The sequence below is a fragment of the Podarcis pityusensis genome, assembly GCF_964106645.2.
Source record: "Podarcis pityusensis genome assembly, chromosome: 2".
In the NCBI taxonomy this organism is placed as follows: domain Eukaryota; kingdom Metazoa; phylum Chordata; class Lepidosauria; order Squamata; family Lacertidae; genus Podarcis; species Podarcis pityusensis.
This window is the reverse complement of record NC_138029.1, coordinates 47,996,490-48,020,419: the sequence shown is the minus strand read 5'-3', so window position 1 is coordinate 48,020,419 and position 23,930 is coordinate 47,996,490. Positions and strand designations below refer to the sequence as shown.

The following is a 23,930-nucleotide window of genomic DNA, read 5'->3' as shown; positions in this document are numbered from 1 at the left end:
TTTGGAAGGTTTTACTTCTGCAAATCAGTCTGTGGAATGGATAAACATCAGCTATTTTTAAATTTTAAACAGGTTTCTCTGTCCATTCCAAATACCGTATTTTTCGCTCTATAACACGCACCTGACCATAACACGCACCTAGTTTTTAGAGGAGGAAAACAAGAAAAAAAATATTCTAAACGAAATAGTGGATATATGATTTTTGTGGTTCATGCTGTGGCCACAGACATGGGATCTGACGGCGAGTTTGGAGTAGCCCAATGCAAAAATCCTGAGGATCCATGTGGATCCATGCTTTGTAACCACGGAGGAGGGAAGGAGGGAGAACCATGGATCCTCTGCTCACGACTGCAGCAGATCCCCCCGCCACCCGCAGGCATTCGCTCCATAACACGCACAGACATTTCCCCTTACTTTCTAGGTGGAAAAAAGTGAGTGTTATGGTGCAAAAAATACGGTACATACCTTCTAGATTTCCACTGTTCATAGCTTTACCCTACAGCTGATTTCTCTCCTTTCCACTCTAGCAGGCCCTACTCCCCCTTCTTTCCTCTAAAGCCTTTATTCCAAAAGTAGACTTGCAGGGGGCAGGAAGAGGAGGCCTTGGACCACCACTAAGCATTAAAGCTGTAGAGGTAAAGGACCCCTGACAACTGTCGAGTCGCGAACGACTCTGGGGTTGCGGTGCTCATCTCGCTTTACTGGCCGAGGGAGCCGATGTTTGTTTGCAGACAGTTTTTCTGGGTCTTGTGGCCAGCATGACTAAGCCGCTTCTGGCGAACCAGAGCAGCACACGGAAACGCTGTTTACCTTCCCACTGGAGTGGTACCTATTTATCTATTTGCACTTTGACATGCTTTCGAACTGTTAGGTTGGCAGGAGCTGGGACTAAGACGCGGGAGCTCACCCCATCACAGGGATTCGAACCACCGACCTTCTGATCAGCAAGCCCTAGGCTCTGTGGTTTAGACCACAGCACCACCTGCGTCCCAATTAAAGCTGTACCAATACTTAATTCCCAGTAAAAATATCTCTGAGAACTTTTGTTTCCCTAACTTAGGTCTCAGAGGCCCTTGTAAGGTAATATATTTAGGGTTCTTTTCATTGGCAACTTCCTGTTGGTGAGGCTTTGGGGCTTAGTGAAGGCACCAGAAATGGCCCTCCACACCCTGCTGGTGCTGCTGCAGAAAATGGCAGAGGAGACCCACAATATGTTGAACCTGGTTTATGAGCTTAGGTAAAGCTCAACAGGGTTTTGGCATGGGTCATAATAAGAAATTTCCCCTTGAACCCTCCTTTCTGGAATCCAGCAGCATCACTTGAAATACTTCCCAGGGTGAATAGGAAATTACAAATAATTCAGTCAGAACTGTGAGATATATTTATGTGTCATGCTGTGATTCAGAATGAAACAAAACTAAATCAAATTCCAAGCTGTAATTCAAAAAGCCTTCCTATGTAGAAACTTTGCGTATGTAGCATAGTAACTGTTGTTTTAATTTAAAACATTAGTTGTTTTATATTTTTGGTTGGTTTTAGTGCATTTATTACATTTGTAGTAACAGAAGCTTCCATCTGTTTAATTGTAGTTTATTTACACACACACACACACACACACACACACACACAAAACATATTTTTCGCTCTATAAGACGCACCAGACCACAAGACGCACCTAGTTTTCGGAGGAGGAAAACAATAAAAAAATATTCTGAATCCCAGAAGCCAGAACAGCAAGAGGGATTGCCGCGCAGCAAAAGCAGTGATCCCTCTTGCTGTTCTGGCTTCTGGGGTAGCTGCGCAGCCTGCATTCGCTCCATAAGACGCACACCCATTTCCCCTTACTTTTAGGAGGGAAAAAGTGAGTCTTATAGAGCAATAAATACGGTATATCCCAAGCACAGCGCTGCTGAATCAGAACTGTGATGTTTGTTCTGCACAAAGGTCAACCAGATGCCTACAGGAAGTCCCAAAAGGGAGGGGGACAGCAGCATGGAGGTGGTGGGTTGTCCCGGATTTTGGTTAGAAAAGGTTGGAGGGTATGCTTGTTTCAACCTCTGTACAAGTTGCTGGCCACTGTCACAATGTCTTGTGATTTTAGTATTCTCTAGTTTAACTATGCAGTGTTTTGGGGGGGAAATATTTGTTTTTTCTCCCTTGCATCTCCTACTGTCCAGCTTCTTTAGATAACCCTGGTTTCTAGCCTTATGAAAAATCATTTTCCTTCTAAAATTACTGTCTCTTTAATGCAGCCTCCCCACTGATACTTCTTTTTGTTCAAGAAACAGGGCAGAATATCTGTAAGAATGAACAGATTCAAATTAGTGACTATATGGTTTATAAAATGTAAAATTGTGAGCATAATGAAAGAAATTAACACTGTCATCTTGGATCAACATAGAACTTAATAAAATAGGAGGGCCAATAAATTGAAATGAAACACTGTGATTAAAGCTGGTTGGATTAATCACTGAAAAATAATATTTATCAAATATTTAATCCTATTTAGTATTCAGCAATTCTTTACCAGACTGATTTATCTGAATTTGTTCATAATTGTGAGACATTTTAGGATAATAAATTTCAGCCTCCAAGTATAATTTCAAGTATTCATTTCACACTTTGTTACTCAGTGGCTGCTGTAGCTGGTCACCAGAAATCCTCTGCCAAAAAGACATATTTCAAACTAAGCAACGCATCTCATATATGGAAATGCTGGCTTCATACAGCTTTTGTACTTGCCTGAAATGCAGTTGTTCTTCTGGCAAAATCACAGTTATGTGTAGCGGCAATCAGAGCGAAGAACTGAACTGAATCAAAAGGTAATTTGCAATTTGAATTAATTGCCCTCACATGCTGCATTTAGAGTATTTAAAACAACTCTAGTTGGAATACGGATACATTATACAAATACAATACAAAAGTGGTAGCACTAGCAACAGAAATGTAGTGCTCTGATTCATTGTACTCTGTTGCATTTGTGCCATGACTTTTATAGTCAATTCATTCTTTCATGCTGCATTTTCCACAGTATACTATTGAAGACCTCAGACAAAATCCAGCACTCAAAACAACCCAAGCATGATGACCTTTCCTATTATTGCAACAGCTAGTTCCTGATCCATAATAATGTCCAAATTCATTAGGAATAAGTGTCAAGAAGAATAATTTACATCCTGTGGCCATTCAAAAAAAAAGTTACTTAGTAAATAAAGAAAGACATAAATAAACCTCAATCTAAACTCTCTAATCTTCTGGAGAAGTGGCAATAATATAGACTTTAAGTACACATCTCAAAATTTGCTCAAGCCTAAAACTTATTTTTTAATGTGCACATAGTCAACACACACACACACAAAAGAAGAGGGTTGCATTACCAACATTATTATTATTTTCTTGCTGGGAGAAACTGGAGCAGAATGAAAGGCAGAACAAAAGTGAGAAATAATAACAGAATGAAGCTGGAGGACTTTGTTCATCCATACTAGGAATAGGCCCTTTGAAAACCTTGTTTATAAACATATTCTATCTTTCTGAGAAGTCCTGAAACATATTCTAGAAGAGCTCATGGGCTGATAACAGAAAATCCACCTTTTGTATATCCTAAGAATGAGGACCAAGAACTAGGCTCCTAAAAACTCCAGAGTTGCTACATTTACTCATTGTGCTAAATCCAGCTGCAGTACCATAACATATGGACCACTTGTATTTTTCATGGCCCGAGTCATATATATTTCATACCCTATGTGAAAAAGATTCATGCATATGGTTAACAAATTTCAAAAGAAGATGAACCATAAGAATGTTTTTTTTAATAGAAAAGGCCCTTCCTTGATTGCTTACATGACAATTCCTTTTTCATACTTTAACAATTATAATATATTAACTAAAATAAACATGAATGAACATACATATTCAGCATAGAAGTTAACTTTAGCTTAGGAGCTCAGCCTTAGTGCAATTCTAAGTATACAGAAAAACCCATTTGGTCTGGAAAGATGAACTAAGTAAGGCTTACGGATCCAGGGCAAGGTTATAAATTTTTAGAACCTTCAAGAGGAATGACTCTTGAGCATTGCCAACACACCCTGGAAGAAGACTTGTGAGCCATACTATGGGGGAAAATTGGTTATATTTATCCAAAATATAATAATGAAAGAGGATCTGAAAGTCAACCAATTAAATAACAAGCCAAACAAAATATACTCTGAGCAGAAAACTCCCTTAATGAAAGAGGGATAAACTACTTTCCTAGTCCTGGGTATGGTTATAGCTGCAATCTGTGGCCCCAGAGCAAAGGATGGGCTTGAGTGAATATTGCTTGAATTGACCCTGAATAATAAGATTAGTACTCCATGGATCCTCCAAGTAAGGTAAAAGGTAAGGTAAAGGACCACTGGATGGCTAAGTCCAGTCAAAGGCAACTTTCCAGGCTGAGGGAGCTGGCGTTTGTCCACAGAGAGCTTTCTGGGTCATGTGGCCAACATGACTAAATTGCTACTGGCACAAGGAGGACTGTGACGAGTGCCAAAGTGCACGGAAACACCGTTGACCTGATAAATATATATTTTTAGCCATCTCACCCCTTGTTTTTTCCTGTAAGACCAATTGCAGTTGTTAACAGTCGTCAACAGGTTTACCACACCTATCAACCAATCACCCATTTCCACCACCCTTCTGAGTAATACCCCTTTCCACCCTCTCACTATATATAAGGGTCTGGTGACTTCTGTTTCAGTAGATCTGAAGAAGTGTGCATGCACACGAAAGCTCATACCAATAACTAACTTAGTTGGTCTCTAAGGTGTTACTGGAAGGAAATTTGTTTTATTTCGTTTTGACTACCTTCCTGCTGCAGCAGTACCTATTTATCTACTTGCACTGGTATGCTTTTGCACTGCTAGGTTGGCAGAAGCTGGGACACAACAACAGGCGCACCCTGTTGTGCAGATTTGAACTGCTGACCTACCGATCCGCAAGCGCAAGAGGCTCAGTGGTTTAGATCACAGTGCCACCCGTGTCCAAGATCCTCCAGATGGAAACACTGAATTAGTACCATATTACTTTGCCACTGTAAGGGACGCGGGTGGCGCTGTGGGTAAAACCTCAGTGCCTAGGACTTGCCGATCGTATGGTCAGCGGTTCGAATCCCCGCGGCGGGGTGAGCTCCCGTCATTCGGTCCCAGCTCCTGCCCACCTAGCAGTTCGAAAGCACTCTTAAGTGCAAGTAGATAAATAGGGACTGCTTTATAGCGGGAAGGTAAATGGCGTTTCCGTGTGCTGCGCTGGTGCTGGCTCGCCAGCTGCAGCTTCGTCACGCTGGCCACGTGACCCGGAAGTGACTTCGGACGGCACCGGCTCACGGCCTCTAGAGCGAGATGAGCACGCAACCCCAGAGTCGGACACGACTGGCCCGTACGGGCAGGGGTACCTTTACCTTTACTTTGCCACTGTAGCTCTATTTTTTACTCATAATGAAAGAGCATTGTATAGGTATTTATGCTGATGTGGAAGTCCTAATATAAAGTGGGATACATATTTTTAAAATATAATGCAATCCATATTTCTTAGCTATTAGGCAGAATCTGCTGTCAGGTTTGGCAATACATACATTAATGCCCTATTAGAAACAGGATTTGATCCTTTCTGTTTAGAAAGTATCATACAAATCAAGATGTGTGGTAAAAATAGGCTTTTAAAGCATTTTGAACTTTCCTAGTATGTTTTTAAAAGGAGGAGATAATCCTCTTTTCAGCAATTGTATTTTATTCTGTTGGGGGCTGATGGCTGTAAAACATGGAACCACCCTTTAAACTTTTCCATATAACTTGATTAGACAGCAGTAATCTCTAATGCTTTCATGTGCAAATTTAGGAATGACCCGGAACAAACGAGTTTCCTTCATCACCATAGCAACCAGGACTATGGAAGAATGCCACTCACCAGGCAATGCAAGTCAAATTTCATCCCTTTGATGTTAATTAACAAATTGCTTTCAGAAAAAGTCAATGTATTTTTCCTCTTTAAATGTTTGTGATAAAATTTTAATACCCTTGAAAATGAGGAGGCAGATACTGTATAGCAGTTGCAGACAGGTAAAGTGTGGGCTGCTACTTTCACAAGCGGTTTCCCACACAGTGCTGTTAATACAACTATAAACTATGCCAGGGAGAGCATTAGCAGGCTGCCCACATTTCAGAGCCTGGAGCACATAGCTGGTGCCTTACCCTGATCAGAAGACTCCCTACTCACAAACGCCCTAAGGTACTGCCTCACTCTTAATAGGGCAGGATTCATTTCCAAGCTTTGTAGCTCAAAAACATGAAAGAAATATGTGCAAAAAAAATAAGAAACATTTTTCAGCATTAAAAAACAAACAAACACAGAATTAAGGGAATAAAAATTAAAGCGGTGGGGAAGATTAAACATTTTATTTCTTCCTAGGTTTTAACCTCAGTTCCTGGCCTAATACACACCCATGCGTTGAATTAAATTTGGTAGGTGGCATACATAGTTTCCTTTACATAGCCTAATTGTAACAGATCTCAACAAATGCCCAATGTGCATTTTGGGGGAGCTGCAATCCCTACTGGAACTAAACCTGCCTGGGGCTACCTGACTGGCAGCGACAGGGCCTTGTCAGTGGTAGTTCCCCATTTGTGGTGTGCTGTCCCTGGTGAGGGGCATCTGTCTTCCTTTTTATTGGCTTTCATGAGACATTTAAAAGCATTCATATTCACCCAGTTATTTGATGGCTGATAGACATTCTTCCTTGCAACCCTGTAATCACAGGTTGAGAATGTGTCAAATGCTTTTTAAAACTATGTTTTAAACTGTTTTTAGTTGTTATGTTCTCATTGTTTTATCATTGCTGTATCTGCCACCCTGGGCTCCTTTGGGAGGAAGAGCAGAATATAAATCAAATAAATAAACCTGTAGGGTAATGACTAGGAAAGGCTGGGTGTGATTAGCTGGACTGTGGACGAGAAAACATGTAAGCATCAGTTAGACGAGTGGTATGAAATAAAAGTATTGTTAAAAGGGAATAGAAAAGGAAAGGTTTAAATAATGACAATGCAAACTTAAGGAATGCGTAATTTAAATAATGACTATGGATGATTTACGGAAAAGCTGAAGGAAGTCCAGAAAAGAAATACTCTGTGAAAAATTGGATGTGAAAATATTGTGTGTTTTTGTTTTTGTTGTAAATTAATAAAAATTTGACTTCATCTCTATAAGCAACTGCATGTCAACAATGCTTTTATCATAACAAATACTATCATGTGCTATTAAGAACATATAAGCAAGTCTGGTCTCCCAGATGCAAGTAAGCACTTTCACATAACACACACATAATGGACATGTTTGGACAATCATACTTCAGCTTAATATAAATAAGGCTTTTGCCCACACAGTCCTTTCTCTCCTCCCATCACTCAAATCATGATTAAACCTAAACCGTCTCTGATTAACTTGTTTTGTCCAAATGGGAAAACCATTGTTACCAGGTTAGGCAGAGGTCAGATCTTAAAACAAATTCATATTTTGTTCTATGATCCAGGCATGTTCTGAACCTATATTTCTTGGTTCAGACAAAATTGTAAACCATGGCTTATTGGAAACTCCTCTGTTTAACTGCTGTGGGCCACAAACACAATGGAAATGGGGTCTGCATGCATGGCAAAAGTTTCATGTCTATTGTTATGTACTGAGTTGAATAGGATCCAAACTGTAGCAGTCTGATTGGTCCTAGAACAATAGGATCCAAAAGGCAGCAGTCTGATTGGTCCTAGAACAATAGGATTCAGAATGCAGCAGTCTGATTGGTCCTAGAACAATGCAGCAGTATGATTGGTTGGCAGGAACCACCCAATCCTGCTCCAGATAGAAGTGAATCCACAACCTGATTGGCTTACAGTAGAATTCCAGAATTAGCCAATCATGTGCAGCCCATTGTGTAAATAATGTATATAAAGCAGATACTGTGAGGGGACATTCATTCATTCCTCCTCACCACTATGAGCTGAATAAAGAGCATGAAATCACTTTGCGACTCTGAGTATATTTCACTGGCGACGAGGGTGGGATCCCGCTGAGCTGACTGCCACACACAGCACCGCAGCACCGCCAACTGCCGCACCGCTGCCTCGCACCGTGTATCCAGGCTTCAGCTCCGGGGCACAAGGAACTCAGAATGGCAGCCAACAGCAGCTTCTCGCCATTCAACCCAGCATCTGGAGACTGGGAAGCGTACGCCTCCCGTTTCACCTTCCTCCTAGAAGCCAAAGGGGTCACCGACGAAGAAGACGCCAAGAAGAGGGCGATATTCTTCAGCGTCTGCGGAGAGGAGACGTTTGAAATCGCCCGGGCTCTCCTTGCGCCTGAAGACGTCGCTACTGTTCCATACAAAACAATAATGGAACAGCTGAAGGGGCACTTTTCGCCGCAGCCCTCAGTGGTGGCTCGTCGAAATGCCTTCTACGCAAAGCGGCAAGCCCCTGGGGAAACCATAACTGGGTTTGTGACCTCTCTCCGCCAAGCCGCCCGGTTCTGCAACTTCTCAGAGCTGGAGAACATGCTTCGTGACCGCCTCGTCGGTGGCCTGAAGGATGAGAAGCTGCAACGGCGCCTCTACGCTAAGAAGGACCTAACGTTCCAGGTCGCTCTGGAGGAGGCCCTGGCAACAGAAGCTGCCGAGAGGTCGACCCAAGAGGCACGGCCGAGCCTGCCATCCCAACCGAGGGTCCACCATGAAGACCTCACCGACGACTCAGGATCCGACAGGGAGGAGGTGCACCGAGTACAGCAGCGCACTCAAGCAGCGCACAGACCACAGCTGCCTCGACGAGAAGGAGGGAACTGCGCAAGCTGCGGGGAGAGTCACGAGAGGAGGACCTGCCGTTTCCGCAACGCAGAGTGCAGGCAGTGCAGAAAATCGGGACACATCGCCCGGGTGTGTCGGGCTCGGCCCACCCGACACCAGGCATCAGATGACCAATCCAAGAGCCCCAGGTCCCGGGGCCCAACGCACCAAGGCAACTCGACGGAGCTCACGGACTTCCAGGTATACCAGTTGCCCCACCCCAACGTAGAGAAAATTTATGTAGAGGTACAGATAGAGGGGGCCCCATGCCGCATGGAGCTTGACACGGGTTCAACTCTATCCATAATCTCGGCAAGGACCTTAAGGAAACTGTGTCCCACTGGGGGTCCCAAACTCAGGCCGGCCCCATTCACCCTCCGGGACTTCCAGAAACGTAAGGTCCCCACAATGGGGGTGGGGACCTTCAGGGTGCAATACCGAGGGCGGACGCGGCAACTGGACTTGCTTGTGGTCAAGGGCCCCTACATTAGCTTACTGGGATTGGCATGGTTTGGACCACTGGGGCTAGCTGTCACCGGGGTGAACCACACTAGCTTACAAGTGGACGTGGACGCCATATGCAAGGAATTTCCAGGGGTTTTCGATGGGAAATTGGGACAGTATACGGGCCCCCCCATTGCGCTACAGCTTGACCCCGCAGTACGACCGGTCAGGCTCAAGGCCCGCCGGGTCCCGTTCGCCTTGAAACCCCGTATAGACGAGGAATTGGACCGACTCGTAGAGCAAGGAGTGCTGGAGCCGGTGCCTAATGCTCCCTGGGAAACCCCAATCGTCACACCCGTCAAGCCTAATGGTTCGGTCCGCATCTGCGCAGACTACAAATGTACCATAAACAAGGCCCTCACGGCCCACGCATACCCAGTGCCAGTGGTCAGCCATGTCCTTGCCACCCTGGCTGGGTCGAAAATTTTTGGCAAGCTGGACTTGGCCCAAGCATATCAACAGCTGCCAGTAGATGAGGCCACAGCAGAGGCACAGACGATTGTGACGCACAGAGGAGCGTTCAGGGTAAAGCGGCTGCAATTCGGTGTCAGCGTGGCACCAGGCATATTCCAGAATATAATGGACTCTCTCCTTAAAGGGATTCCTGGCGTCACCCCCTTCTTCGATGATGTGTTGATTGCCGGCCCCACACCAGAGGAGTTTGAGGACCGCCTCCGCACCGTTCTGCACCGTTTCCAGACGGCGGGTCTCAAGGTGAAGCGGGAAAAATGTCTACTAGGAGTGCCTCAGGTGGACTTTCTGGGATTTATGGTGGACGCAGAAGGGGTCCACCCGACTGGGGACAAGGTACGGGCCATTTGTGATGCCCCAGCGCCCAAGAGCAAGACTGAACTTCAGGCCTTCTTGGGACTATTGAACTTTTACCATTCCTTCCTTCCCCACAAGGCGGCGGTAGCGGAGCCCCTACACAGACTCCTGGACAAGCGGGCCCCTTGGGTGTGGGGCCAGCGCCAGGAGGCCGCATTCCAGGCAGTCAAGGACTTGCTTGTCTCAAACTCGGTCTTGGCACACTTCGACGAGAGGCTGCCGGTGGTGCTAGCATGCGACGCCTCACCCTATGGCATTGGAGCTGTCCTGGGGCACCAACTCCCGGATGGAAGAGAGGTACCGGTGGCGTACTTTTCCCAGACACTCAACACAACCGAGCGGAACTACTCGCAAATTGACAAGGAGGGTCTGGCAATCGTAAAGGGAGTAAAAAAATTCCATGATTTCTTGTACGGGCGGCCCTTCACCGTGGTGACTGACCACAAGCCGTTGCTTGGCTTGTTTGCCCCCGAAAAGCAGACCCCCCAAGTGCTGTCTCCTCGCGTCCTCAGGTGGTCAATTTTCCTTGCCAGCTACCAGTATGCACTGATTCACCGACCTGGGAAGGCGATGGGCCATGCGGACGCCCTCAGCAGGCTACCACTACCGGAAACAGGCCCTGACCCAGCACCTGCACAAGAGGTTATGAGCCTGGAGCTGCTTCCCGACCGCCCCATTCAGGCACAAGAAGTTGCACACCATTCCAAGAAAGATAGGGTCATCTCCCGGGTCCTGGACTGGGTGTGGAGGGGATGGCCCAGCAGCAGCCCCGGGCCAGAATTCGCCGGCTACACAACCCGCAAACATGAACTGTCGGTCCACAAGGGGTGCCTGTTATGGGGAAGCAGAGTCGTTGTTCCCCAGCCCCTCTGCAAAAGGGTCCTCACAGCCCTACACGAGACACATCCAGGGGTAGTAAGAATGAAGGCCCTTGCCAGGAGTTATGTGTGGTGGCCGGGGATTGATGGAGAGATAGAGGCCTGGGTCAAACACTGCCAGGCCTGCCAAGAATCCCGCCCAGATCCCCCAAGGGCCCCAGTCCAGTCCTGGGAGTCCGCCCGAGCACCATGGTCACGCCTGCATGTGGATTTCGCTGGCCCCTTTCAGGGGAAAACATTCTTCATAGTGGTGGACTCCTACACCAAATGGCTGGAAGTCGCACTGGTACCGTCCACTTCCACGTCCGCAGCCATCCGGGTACTACGCAGGCTGTTTGCAACCCACGGGCTCCCTGACACTCTCGTCTCAGACAACGGGACTGCATTTACGTCAGGAGAATTCCAAACCTTCACAGCGCAGAACGCCATCCGCCACATCCGTTCGGCGCCGTTCCACCCTGCCACCAATGGCCAAGCAGAACGCATGGTGCGGACCACCAAGGACACCCTTCGCCGCATGACGCAAGGGGACTGGGAGTACCGCCTTGCCACATTCCTTCTAGCACAGCACAGCACCCCCAGCTCAACGACTGGCCGGAGCCCCGCTGAACTACTAATGGGTCGGCGCCTTGCAATCAGATTGGACCGCCTTCACCCCGATAGAGCTCAGGATGAGGTAGTGGTGGGGGAAGGCAGGAACCCCCGGACCTTCGAGGCCCAGGACCCAGTGTACGCAAAGAATTTTGGGGCAGGCCCAGCATGGGTACCCGCCACAATCACCAGGGTCACTGGCCCCGTGTCGTACGAGGTGCTAACGGATGGGGGGCAATGCTGGCGCCGCCACTGCGACCAGATACGGCGACGATTCCCGGGAGAAAACCAGGAGGAGGACAGGTCAGAGGAGTCCCAAGGGAACAGCGGGGCAGTGAGGCCCATAGAGCAGGAGGGGCCAGCAGGAGAGGCAGAATCAGTAAATACAGAGAGGACCCGTGAGGCCGAAAGGACACCGGAACCAGAACCACGACTGAGCGAGCCGGTTGCACCAGACCAAACAGCCGCATCACAGCCAGCATCCTTGGAACACGAGCCAGAACCCGGAGCCCGGACCAGGGAACACCCCAGGCCACAACGCACACGTAGGCCGCCGGCATACCTTGAGGACTATGAATGCGACCTCCCGGGCAGGACTGGAACTTAGAGGGGAGGGGTGTTATGTACTGAGTTGAATAGGATCCAAACTGTAGCAGTCTGATTGGTCCTAGAACAATAGGATCCAAAAGGCAGCAGTCTGATTGGTCCTAGAACAATAGGATTCAGAATGCAGCAGTCTGATTGGTCCTAGAACAATGCAGCAGTATGATTGGTTGGCAGGAACCACCCAATCCTGCTCCAGATAGAAGTGAATCCACAACCTGATTGGCTTACAGTAGAATTCCAGAATTAGCCAATCATGTGCAGCCCATTGTGTAAATAATGTATATAAAGCAGATACTGTGAGGGGACATTCATTCATTCCTCCTCACCACTATGAGCTGAATAAAGAGCATGAAATCACTTTGCGACTCTGAGTATATTTCATCTATATTGGCCTATTTTGAGATATGATTGTCTGAACTGAGCCAATAACTATGGACAGGAAGAAAGAGAAAGCACTGAAAGCAAACCTTTCAAAAATAGCCATAAATCAAAGCCAGTAACTGAATGCAAAAACAATTGTTTTTAACAGTACTATAGCAGCAAGGAGCCTATCCTTTTATCCTTCTGGTTTGTGATCAAAGTATATTCCCAGCATGTAGAAACTTTTAAAAAGCTATTGTTGTGATAATAACATAATAGAGTAGCTTCTGTTCTCTTTTTACCTCTAGGATTGATTATGCAGCAAAAAGTCTGAAACTGTTGTGATGGCTGACCAAGCTGGGCTTGTATACACATTATACCTTTACTGCACACTTGAAATACTTCCCCCAAAGAATTCTGGGAACTGTAGTTTACGACTCACAGAGTTGCAATTCCCAGCAACCCTTAACAAACTACAATGCCCAGAATTATTTGTGGGGGGCAGGAATGTGCTTCAAATATACTTTAAATTTTTAAACGCGTATGCCGGGTGGGTGTCTCCTGCAGAAGAGATGTTAGTACCTAGGTGTTACAAGTCTATAGAAACACTCTGGATAAAACCTTCAAGTTTTTCATGCTGTTTCTTTGGAAACATCAGAAACAAATGGTGCATAAGAGCCTGTGTAATGTAGAAATTTGTTTATGTGTAGGTGGATACCTGACACCTAGGTTTTTTCAAAGCAAGCAGCAGATGGTGTGTATGAAAATATGTATATATACTCCTGTTACTGCATCAGGTACAAGAGTGTGGTTGTGTAGAGAGAGAAATCAGTTGCTGCCGCCTTGCTTTTTACTGTCTGGCCACTGCAGTTGTGTTGCTTTAATTCTTGCCACTGCCAAATTTCAGTGCACTTATCGGCATGAAAAGTCATCTAATGCCACCTAAGTTGGGGAAACATTCTCCCACACATGTGTTAAGAATATTTCCAACTTAAATTTTAATTGCCCAGGCAGGTACATTCTGTGGCCTGAAATATGTAACAGAGACAAGATACCAGATGTTGGGTGAAAATCAGGCCAAATCTTTACTGACTACCAGCAGGTATGTGGGGTTGGCATGGCAATAGTGCAAGGATCATATTCTCATTCCATTCAGCCCTTGCTGATGGAACGACACTCCAATGGAGTTGGGAAGCACCCAAATCACTTCCATGAGAGTCAATCATGAGAGTCATGATGCAAGTGAAGCATTGGAAGTCCCACTGGGTGACTGGGGTGAGAGATTCCAGCCAGGTAGAGGACTTAACCTGATCTTAGGACATGCCATACCTGATCCTCTCCCCAAGCCCCTTATGGCAGGGGACTTTATTATGATGATCCTGCCCAATGCCATTTCTGCCACAAGGGAGGACCATACCATGGTTCAGCTCCTACTAATCCACAGCCAATCCAGAAGGCCTGAGCAAAGATCCTTAAGCTTTGACACTTTCTGATAGGTGCACTCCATCCAGGCTAAATATGTCCATGCACTTAAATCTGATCAAGGGGTGATGGATCTTAAGGCCACCCTGGACAACCATGAAGCAAGCCATGGTTTTATTGGCTTGCCATTGTGACGTGAACATATGAGAGTGCTGGAGGTGAACTAGTTAAACAGGTTACCCAATCAGAACCCAGGGGGGTGGAGTCAGAGGGACTATAAAACCAGCTCTGGGAAGGGCGAAGGGAGGAGTTCGTTGGGAGTTGAGTGGTTGGTTGGTTGGTTGGTTGGTTGGAGTGGGAGTGAATTGGGATAGAGTCTGTGGGTAGGTTGAGTTAGTGTAGCGAATTAAGCTGAGTCAGGAACAGTTAGGAGCTAGGAAGACAAGTAAATATCTGAGAGGTGGTTTAGTGAGTGAGAGCAGGTAGCGGAAGTTATAGGTCTGGATAGGCATCCCATGCTTGTAATTGACTGATACCGTTTATGAAACCACACGCTTGTTAAACTGCAATAAATAAACAGAAGTTTATGTTCCAACTTAACCCTGACTGGACTCAGTATTGTACCAGCTAGGGCCTGGGTGGTGGCAGAGAGAAATAAAGTGGTGGCACAGGGTGAAACATCCGGGGACCCTGTGTGATAGCCACAGCCATCAAGCCACATCCACATTGTGGGGTTGAGAGCTCCCCTCAAGTGACAGCACTGCAGCTACGACAACCAAGCAATGCACACGCATGGCTGACCATTTGCCAGGCAGACAAGGCCCCTCTTGTCAGCCAGCTCTAGGTTGACACAATTTTGGAAGCACAGGTCATTCTTTTGCAAATGGATGACAAGCAAATTAGGAGGGCTTCAGTGTTGGAGCTAATTCTAGAACAGGAGCACAGCCTGGAGCATCTCACCCCCCCTTTGGAGATCCAGGAAATGTGTGCCCACGGCAAGAGGTTGAGTTGCTGTGACCAAAGCACTGAACTCACACGCTGCTCTGCCCAGTACACAATACTGTGCTCAACAATCTATACACATTTCCAGTCTAAAACATTCAAAGATTACTGGCACTTGGACTTTCCTGAGAAGGACAGACATAGCCCTTATATGCCCTGGAACGCCAGTGGCCTATAGGGTACTGTGCCTCGTGGAGGCCCCAGTGGGCTGCCCAAGTAGCTGCCCCAATAGGGAAGGAGTGCATGCCATACTCTTTGGGGGCAGACCAAGGGTGTGTAGGCTGTTCCTGAGCCTATTACCTGATGTCTAGTGAGCAATCTTGGTGAATGAACAACTGGCACTCATCACTAGGCCATACTCTCATGTAGCCTTGAATGCCCTGTACAGTGGTACCTCGGGTTAAGTACTTAATTCGCTCCGGAGGTCCGTTCGTAACCTGAAACTGTTCTTAACCTGAAGCACCACTTTAGCCAATGGGGCCTCTCGCCAGAGCACGATTTCTGTTCTCATCCTGAAGCAAAGTTCTTAACCCGAGGTACTATTTCTGGGTTAGCAGAGTCTGTAACCTGAAGAGTCTGTAACCTGAAGTGTATGTAACCTGAGGTACCACTGTACTGGATAGAGACCATGAGCAGGAGATGGTCTAAGGAAGACTGAGGCATCTCTGCCCTTTTGGTCAGTTTTTGACTGACATATGAAAATGAACACCGCTGAGTCCCCAGTGTTGCATAAGGCAAACTTGACCTGCCCCCTGCAAGGGGTCAAAGAACTCACCCACTCTTAAAGCCCCCTCTCTCTCCTGACATCCCACAGGATGTGAAAGAGAAGCCCCCCCCTCCATGAGGCTATTTATAGCCTCCACCTATTCCTCCCTCCTACTGGCAATTGCCAGGTTCTTCTTGAGAGGAAGTGGCTTCTTGCCCAGCTTCCTCTCCTTCTGCAACAGCACTTCCAGCCAGATTCCTTCAGGACCACTCAGCTGACTGCTCTGTTCTCCTTCGCCTGATCTCTCAGATTGCCCTGCTTTCCTTCCTAACCCCTTGGTCAGTTTGCTTTCTGTTCAGCTGCTCAGGTGGTGACCTGAGTGTTGTCAACCAGAGAGCTGTCAGAGAAATTGGGAAAGAGTGTCATTTCTTCAGCTTTCTCCTTCAGCTCTATGCACTTCTCAAGCGGAAAATAGCACCTGCCCTCACCAACTCATGATTAAGGGGCAGTGTGGGGAGTGCCAGAGGTTTTGCAGGTGCCAGTGGGAAGTCTGAAAGCGTGACATTGCACACCTGGGGTCTACTTTGGTGACTCCATGTTTAAACTTACTGCAGCTTGGTCCAAATCAGACACAAGTAGAGTTAGATTAAATTAGGAAGCTGATTATTCCAATCCATTATTCGTAGCCAAATCACAGGAGGAGCATAGAAACTGGACCTAAAATGGCTTAATAATAGGCTGAGTAGTTCTTGGAAATGTATATAGTGTTGATTGTTTCTATTTGAATAGCAGAGCCTCTCAAAACTCATGTCACCAAATGTAGTGGATCTGGGATTTTTCCATAGTAGCATGCCCTAACAGAGATAAAGCAAACTTGGAACTCCACCATAGTTTTTGATCGGAATGAATATCTGATGTGGTGTGCTGTACAGTCAGAATGAACCCCTTGTGATATCTATATCTGGCTTAATCTCTGATATATATTTGGTTATTTTGGTTAATTTGGTATTCTGAACTTTTGTGTCAAATAGGAATGTCCTGAAAAAGAACTAATAAAATACCTTTGATTCTTTAGTGTATTCTGGAAGAGAAATGGATAAGAACTCAAGAAGTGGCCTGCTGGCTGGCCTGGCCCACTTATGAGGTTAGGTGGGGCAACTGCCTCAGGTGGAAAGGTCCAGCAGGTTAGCAGATCCCAATGTTGATCTTTTCCTCCTCCCCATTGTTTCTGATGTAGATCTTCCCTGACTCTTACTCCCTGGCGGGGAGGCCCCCCCCTATTTTGAGGTCTGTCTCAGGTGCCAAAATGTCTTGAGCCAGCCCTGCCTGCTGGATCTGTCCAAATGTCCGTCTAGTCCATAATTGTGTCCTCACAGTGGCCAATGAGTTACCTATAGGAAACCCACAAATCTTTTTGCAATGGAATAAAAAGGAGATAAAATGCACAAATATCTATAAGCCACATCTTCAATACATCTAGGGTAAAAGCAGCTTCAGTGGGTAGGTGGGGAAATATAGTTTTGGTGATGGTAAATCATATGAGGGACAAGTCTTAAGAAGCTTCATCCCCTTCCCCCTCAAATGACACACTCATCTTGTAAAACAAAAGGGAAAGCCTAGAAAAAGAATAGAGGACTATATATAATGTGTATGTATTTTAGCTCCAAGTTCACAAATATCTCGGAGAAAGAATTGTGTGCTGATATATTTGACATTTTAATGCAGACAACATTTTGTGAAGGAGTTTCAGGAAGCATAAATTCATTAAGTACATAGTTACATTTTGTCACATTTTGAATAACTGTTACGTAGGGCTTTCCCCAGAATTCAATACTGATGGTGGGTTTTACTCTGAACAAACTGGGTGCATCTGTTGATTCAGGAAATGCACCTTTGATGACTTGACTGTTATTCAGTCAAGGGGAATGTTATCTTTATTAAACATGTTCAAATACAATAATATTGATTTTAAAATCAAATAAGTATGACAGTTACGCAAAATATTAATTAATTTAAAGTTTCAGTTAATCACTGAGGCTTGTTTTTCAAGATGAGGAGTATATTCAAGGTAGCTGTATATTTAAAAGACCACAAAGCAAGCTGAACTAGGTGAGTGGTAAAGGTGAGTGGTGAGTGGTAAAGTAAAGGTGAGTGGTAAAGTCGTGACCGACTCTGGGGTTGCAGCGCTCATCTCGCTTTATTGGCCAAGGGAGCTGGTGTTTGCCCGCAGACAGCTTCCGGGTCATGTGGCCAGCATGACTAAGCCACTTCTGGTGAACCAGAGCAGCACACGGAAACCCAGTTTACCTTCCCGCAGCAGCGGTACCTATTTATCTACTTGCACTTTGTGTTTTCGAACTGCTAGGTTGGCAGGAGCAGGGACCGAGCAACGGGAGCTCACCCCGTCGCAGGGATTCAAACCGCCAACCTTCTGATCAGCAAGTCCTAGGCTCTGTGGTTTAACCCACAGCGCCACCAACAAATTATGTAAGGAAATTGCCACCACATAAGGGAAGTACATTTCAGGATTTCCCTTCTGTTGTAAAAATGCAAGTTTTTAAAAATCTTTAAAATATTTTCATCTAATTTGGAAAACCAAGGGTGGGCATACGTATGTAGTAGTGTTATCATAAATAATATAATAAGTATTTATCTGCCATGCCTTTGGTTAGCAAGACACTCATGCTCACCAAAAGAACTATTAAAAAGTAATTGTGTAAGCACTTTTTAGTACTTTGTTAAGAACTGCAGGTTGCAGTGGAACCTTAAAAAGATGCTGTTTGAACATAATCATTGTGATTAATAGATCCATAATTCACTCTGACCTTGCATTCAGTATGTTACCATATGCCCTATTTAAAATCTACTGCTTAATTCATCAGGTATCAATTTGTTATCATCTGCAGAAGCACAGCTCAAAATTAACTTCATTAGGCTGTTACATCTAACAGAACATACAGATATTTCTATAAATATTCTGTAGGATTCAGGATTCCTCAACCATCTCCAGCCTGGTTAACATCTTGAGCATTTACGCTCCGACTATGTACTCTGATTTACAGTTCTATGAGAAACTAGACCAGGCTGTCAGAAGGATCCCACCCTAAGAAACCTATTCCCGCTGGGAGATTTCAGTGCCAGAGTTGGAGATGATAACCACACATGGAACAACCACATAGGACACTTTGGTACTGGCAGCATGAATGAGACTGGACAAAGGCTGCTTCAGTTGTGCTTGTATCACAGTCCCTGCATCACAAACACATTCTTCTCTACCAAGGCAAAATGACAAGTGTTCTAGAGACACCCAAGGTCAGGCCACTGGCACCAGCTGGACTTGATTATCACCAGGTGATTGGCACTGAGTTGTGTTCATGTCACACAGAGCTGTCACAGTGCTGACTATGACACGGATCACTCCCTGGTAGCAAGCAAGATCCTTCTCCAGCCAAAGAGGGCCTATAGCACACAGCAGAAAATGTGGCCTTGAATCAACACTTCCAGAACAGTCATACCTGACCTTTGTGAATGCTTCCCTGATTCTGTCGAACAAGCATTACTGAACTGCCCTGGAGACAGCAACAAAGTAAGGTAGAACCACATGAAAGAGGCAACCTACAACACAGCTATTTTGACAAAAGAGAGCAGCAGATCACCAACTGGTTTGAGGGCGGCATTAAGGATATGAAGCCGTAATATAGACAGTCGTTTACCCTCGCTAGATTCAGCTGATTCCCTGGTGGCCCGCTGGAATGCGGAGTTAACCAGGGCTATCGACTGTCTGGCTCCGAAGCGCCCTCTCCGATTGCATGGAGCCCGGACAGCCCTGTGGTTTTCTTCGGAGCTGAGGGCGATGAAACAATCGCTGAGATGGCTAGAGCGTCGGTGGCAGAAAACTCACTCCAAATCTGACCGGACACAGGTTAGAGCTCAACGTCGAGCCTACCAAGTGGCGATAGCGACGGCGAAGAAGACTTTCTTCACCGCTTCTATTGCATCTGCAGACAATAGTAGCAGGAGACTCTTTCAGGTGGTCCGCAATTTAACGGAACCACCTTTACCACCGGGGCCTTGTAAAGACCCCAAGATCTCCTGCAACAATTTTGCAAAGTTTTTTGCAGATAAAATCACTCATATTCAGAAGGAGCTAGACACCACCGTGGGAGCAGGGCTGGGGCGGGAGAGTGCTAGAGCTCTGTCTGGTCAAGTTGCATGGAATCAATTTCAATCCATTACCCCCGAGGATGTGGACAGGCTGCTTGGATGCGTGAAACCAACCACCTGTCTCCTTGATCCTTGCCCATCCTGGCTAATAAAAGCAAGCTGGGAAGGGCTGGGCGATGGGCTCTGCGGTGTGGTGAATGCTTCCCTCTGTGAGGGAGCATTCCCAGATCCGCTGAAAGAGGCGGTCATTAAGCCGCTTCTTAAGAAACCATCTTTAGACCCGGCCAGTATGGCCAACTATCGCCCAGTCTCAAATCTTCCATTCTTGGGCAAGGTGATTGAGCGTGTGGTTGCTGAACAACTCCAGGCACGCCTGAAGGATGCGGACCATTTGGATCCCTTCCAATTGGGATTCAGGCCTCATCATGGGACTGAAACTGCCTTGGTTGCGCTGGTTGATGATCTCCGGCGACCTAGGGACAAAGGTGAGAGTTGTTTCCTAGTTCTGCTGGATCTCTCAGCGGCCTTTGATACAATCGACCATAACATCCTTCTGGACTGTCTAGAGGGGTTGGGAGCTGGGGGCACTGTTATACAGTGGTTTCGCTCCTTCCTCCTGGGCCGTGTTCAGAAAGTGGTGGTGGGGGATGAGTGTTCAGACCCCTGGGCCCTCAACTTGTGGGGTGCTTCAGGGTTCCGTCCTCTCCCCCATGCTTTTTAACATCTATATGAAGCCGCTGGGAGAGATCATCAGGGGGTTTGGACTGGGTGTCCATCAATATGTGGATGATACCCAGCTCTACCTCTCTTTTAAATCAGAACCAGTGAAGGCGGTGAAGGTCCTGTGTGAGTGCCTGGAGGCGGTTGGAGGATGGATGGCGGCTAACAGATTGAGGTTGAATCCTGACAAGACAGAAGTACTGTTTCTGGGGGACAGGAGGCGGGCAGGTGTGGAGGATTCCCTGGGCCTAAATGGGGTAACTGTGCCCCTGAAGGACCAGGTGCGCAGCCTGGGAGTCATTTTGGACTCACAGCTGTCCATGGAGGCACAGGTCAAATCTGTGGCCAGGGCAGCTGTTTACCAACTCCACCTGGTACGCAGGCTGAGACCCTACCTGCCCGCGGACTGTCTCGCCAGAGTGGTGCATGCTCTAGTTATCTCCCGCTTGGACTACTGCAATGCGCTCTACGTGGGGCTACCTTTGAGGGTGACTCGGAAACTACAACTAATCCAGAATGCAGAAGCTGGACTGGTGACTGGGGGCGGCCGGCGAGACCACATAACACCGGTCTTGAAAGACCTACATTGGCTCCCAGTACGTTTCCGAGCACAATTCAAAGTGCTGGTGTTGACCTTTAAAGCCCTAAACAGCCTCGGCCCAGTATACCTGAAGGAGCGTCTCCACTCCCATTGTTCTGCCCGGACGCTGAGGTCCAGCGCCAAGGGCCTTCTGGCGGTTCCCTCATTGCGAGAAGCAAAGCTACAGGGAACCAGGCAGAGGGCCTTCTCGGTAGTGGCGCCCGCCCGGTGGAACGCCCTCCCATCAGATGTCAAAGCGATAAACAACTACCTGACATTCAGAAGACATCTTAAGGCAGCCCTGTTCAGGGAAATTTTTAATGTGTGATATTTTAGTGTATTTTTGGTTTCTATGGAAGCCGCCCAGAGTGGCTGGGGAAACCCAGCCAGATGGGCGGGTACAAATAATAAATTATTATTATTATTATATAACATACTGCCATCTGCCTTGTTGCAGGTCAGATACGCGGGTAAATTGTACACGGAATGAGTTTGTCCTTGTGGCGCGATAGAAGTGGAAACCGTCTCTCACGTCCCGCTACGATGCCATTTTTACAGGGATATACGCTCAGTTTTTATCACCCGTGTTATACAGAAAATTCCAAGTGGGCCCGAGCCTCAATGCTGAAAATCTTTGATAGAGGACAAGGATCCAGAGATCATGTTAAAGGTGGCCAAATTTTGCGCGGTTGCCATAAAACGTAGGGAACAAGCTGTGCTATTGTAAAGACCAAGGCCTTAGAAGCAAATTATAGATAACATTGTAGAGATTAAGACTTAAACCATATTTTAACTGCTGCCATAATTGTATTGTTTATTGTTATTTTGATTGTTAATTTAATTTTAATTTTATTGTGTTTCTTAATTGTTTAGTACAGTATGTGAGTCTGGTCTGGGACTGTAATAAATTCAATTCAAAGAATATGAAGCCTGTTATCACTGCAAAGCATGAAGCTTTTGTGAACCACAAGCATGCACCTTGCAAAAAGATGCTGTCTGCATTGACAAAGGCAAGGAGCAATGCCCAGTGGATTGCCAGACAATGGGCTGATGGCTACTGGCTAAAGCTGTGTCAGAGCATTCAATTTGCTGCTGATGCTGGCAATACTCACAAAGTGGATGAAGGCATGAAGAAAGCCTTTGGACCAACTGTCAGGAAAACTACACAGCTGAAAACCTTGTCTGGAAAAACCATCACAGACTGCAGCAAGCAGATGAAGCGATGTGCAGAATACTACCAAGAACTGTACTCACAGTAAAACATGCTCTTCAGCACAGCAACTGATAGCATCTGGACTCTGCCTGTCTTGGAAGGGCTGGATGTCCCTCACTCCCTTGCAGTGCTGAATAATGCCATCAATTCTCAGGCATGTGGGAAAGCCCCAGGATAGGATGGAATTTCAACAGAAGTGCTGAAAGTTGGCCTCAACTCCTCCTCAGCCTTCTCTTGCAGTGTTGGAAAACAGAATCTGTCCCACAAGACATGGGTAAGAACAAAAGTGACGGTCACAACTGTAACAACTACTGTGAAACCTCCCTGCTGAGTACTGTGGGGTAAGCCTTGGGTCATGCAGCTCTCAACAGATTACAGTCACTTGCTGACAGGATCTATCCTAAGTCACAATGCAACTTTGGGGCTCAGAGGTTAAAAGTTGACATGATTTTCTCACTGTGCCAGCTGCAGGAGAAATGCCAAGAGCCTTCTACATCGCCTTCATAGACCTGATGAAGGTGTTTGACTCCCATACTTATCAAAAGATGCTCTGAGAAGACTCTGAGAAGGTTAATGTCCATGTAATATTTTAGACAATCCATGCATTACACAGTGCAAGGGGTTTAAATTGAGCAGCGGGAGACATGATTCAGAATTATGAGCCTTACAAATGCCATGAACATACATGCCCATACAGCACAACATACAACTGTGTGATCAGCCAATGTGCCAACACATGCTTAGGTCATTACTGTTTCCTATACAGAAGTGTTGTTTGTGTCAAAACTTTGTCATGTGTGATGTGCTCTGAGGTTTCTTTAGGCTGTCTAGATCTGTCTCTTCAATGACCTCTTTGATTTTCATACTTCCTTTCTTCTTTACAGCCCAGTAAAGTGTGACTTATGTGGATTACCCTATAATAGATTGGTATCTGGAGAAGGTTGCCTAGCTTGGTTGGTGGAAAATCAACTTCTCATTCTACTTGTTCTGAATTGATCAAAGGTATGTGAATACAGCCTGACTTGCTGGTTGATTAGCAGGCATGCGTGCAGCTCCAGATAGGTATATCCATGATGAAGTAAAATTCCATGCATCCTTAGCTGCTTGCATTTATTTCACTCACTGCATAAAAACTGTGTATCTGAAGAAGTGTGCATGCACACGAAAGCTTATACCAAGAACTAACTTAGTTGGTCTTTAAGGTGCTACAGGAAGGAATTTTTTTATTTCGACTATGACAGACCAACACGGCTACCCATCTGTAACTGCATAAAAACTGTACTTGAAGTCAATGACAGTCAGATTCTCTACGCTGATTCACTGATGTAGCTGCACAGAACCTCTTAGGCTTGGACTTAGAGGTCTCAGTGTCGGAATGAAGAGTGGAGCCATCTGACCCAGGCCCATTGCCAGTACAACAGTTGCTACTGGTGAATATTTTCATCCCCAATACTTATACAAAGGCGATGAATGAGTATTTGTCTATCTGAAGG

The 23,930-nt window shown here is 46.1% G+C and overlaps 1 long non-coding RNA gene across 2 annotated transcripts in view; it reads left to right on the top strand.

Moving 5' to 3' along the window:
- The first annotated feature begins 19,004 nt into the window (after positions 1–19,004).
- Positions 19,005–23,930, top strand: part of LOC308471365 — a 6,372-nt gene continuing 1,446 nt past the window's right edge. The window contains exons 1-3 of one of the 2 annotated variants that reach the window (XR_013982919.1): positions 19,005–19,346; positions 21,682–21,894; positions 23,322–23,439. This is a non-coding gene — a long non-coding RNA (uncharacterized lncRNA). Of the gene's footprint in view, positions 19,347–21,681; positions 21,895–22,719; positions 23,007–23,321; positions 23,440–23,930 lie in introns of those variants that run through there. The other variant, XR_013982920.1, reaches the window with a different exon arrangement.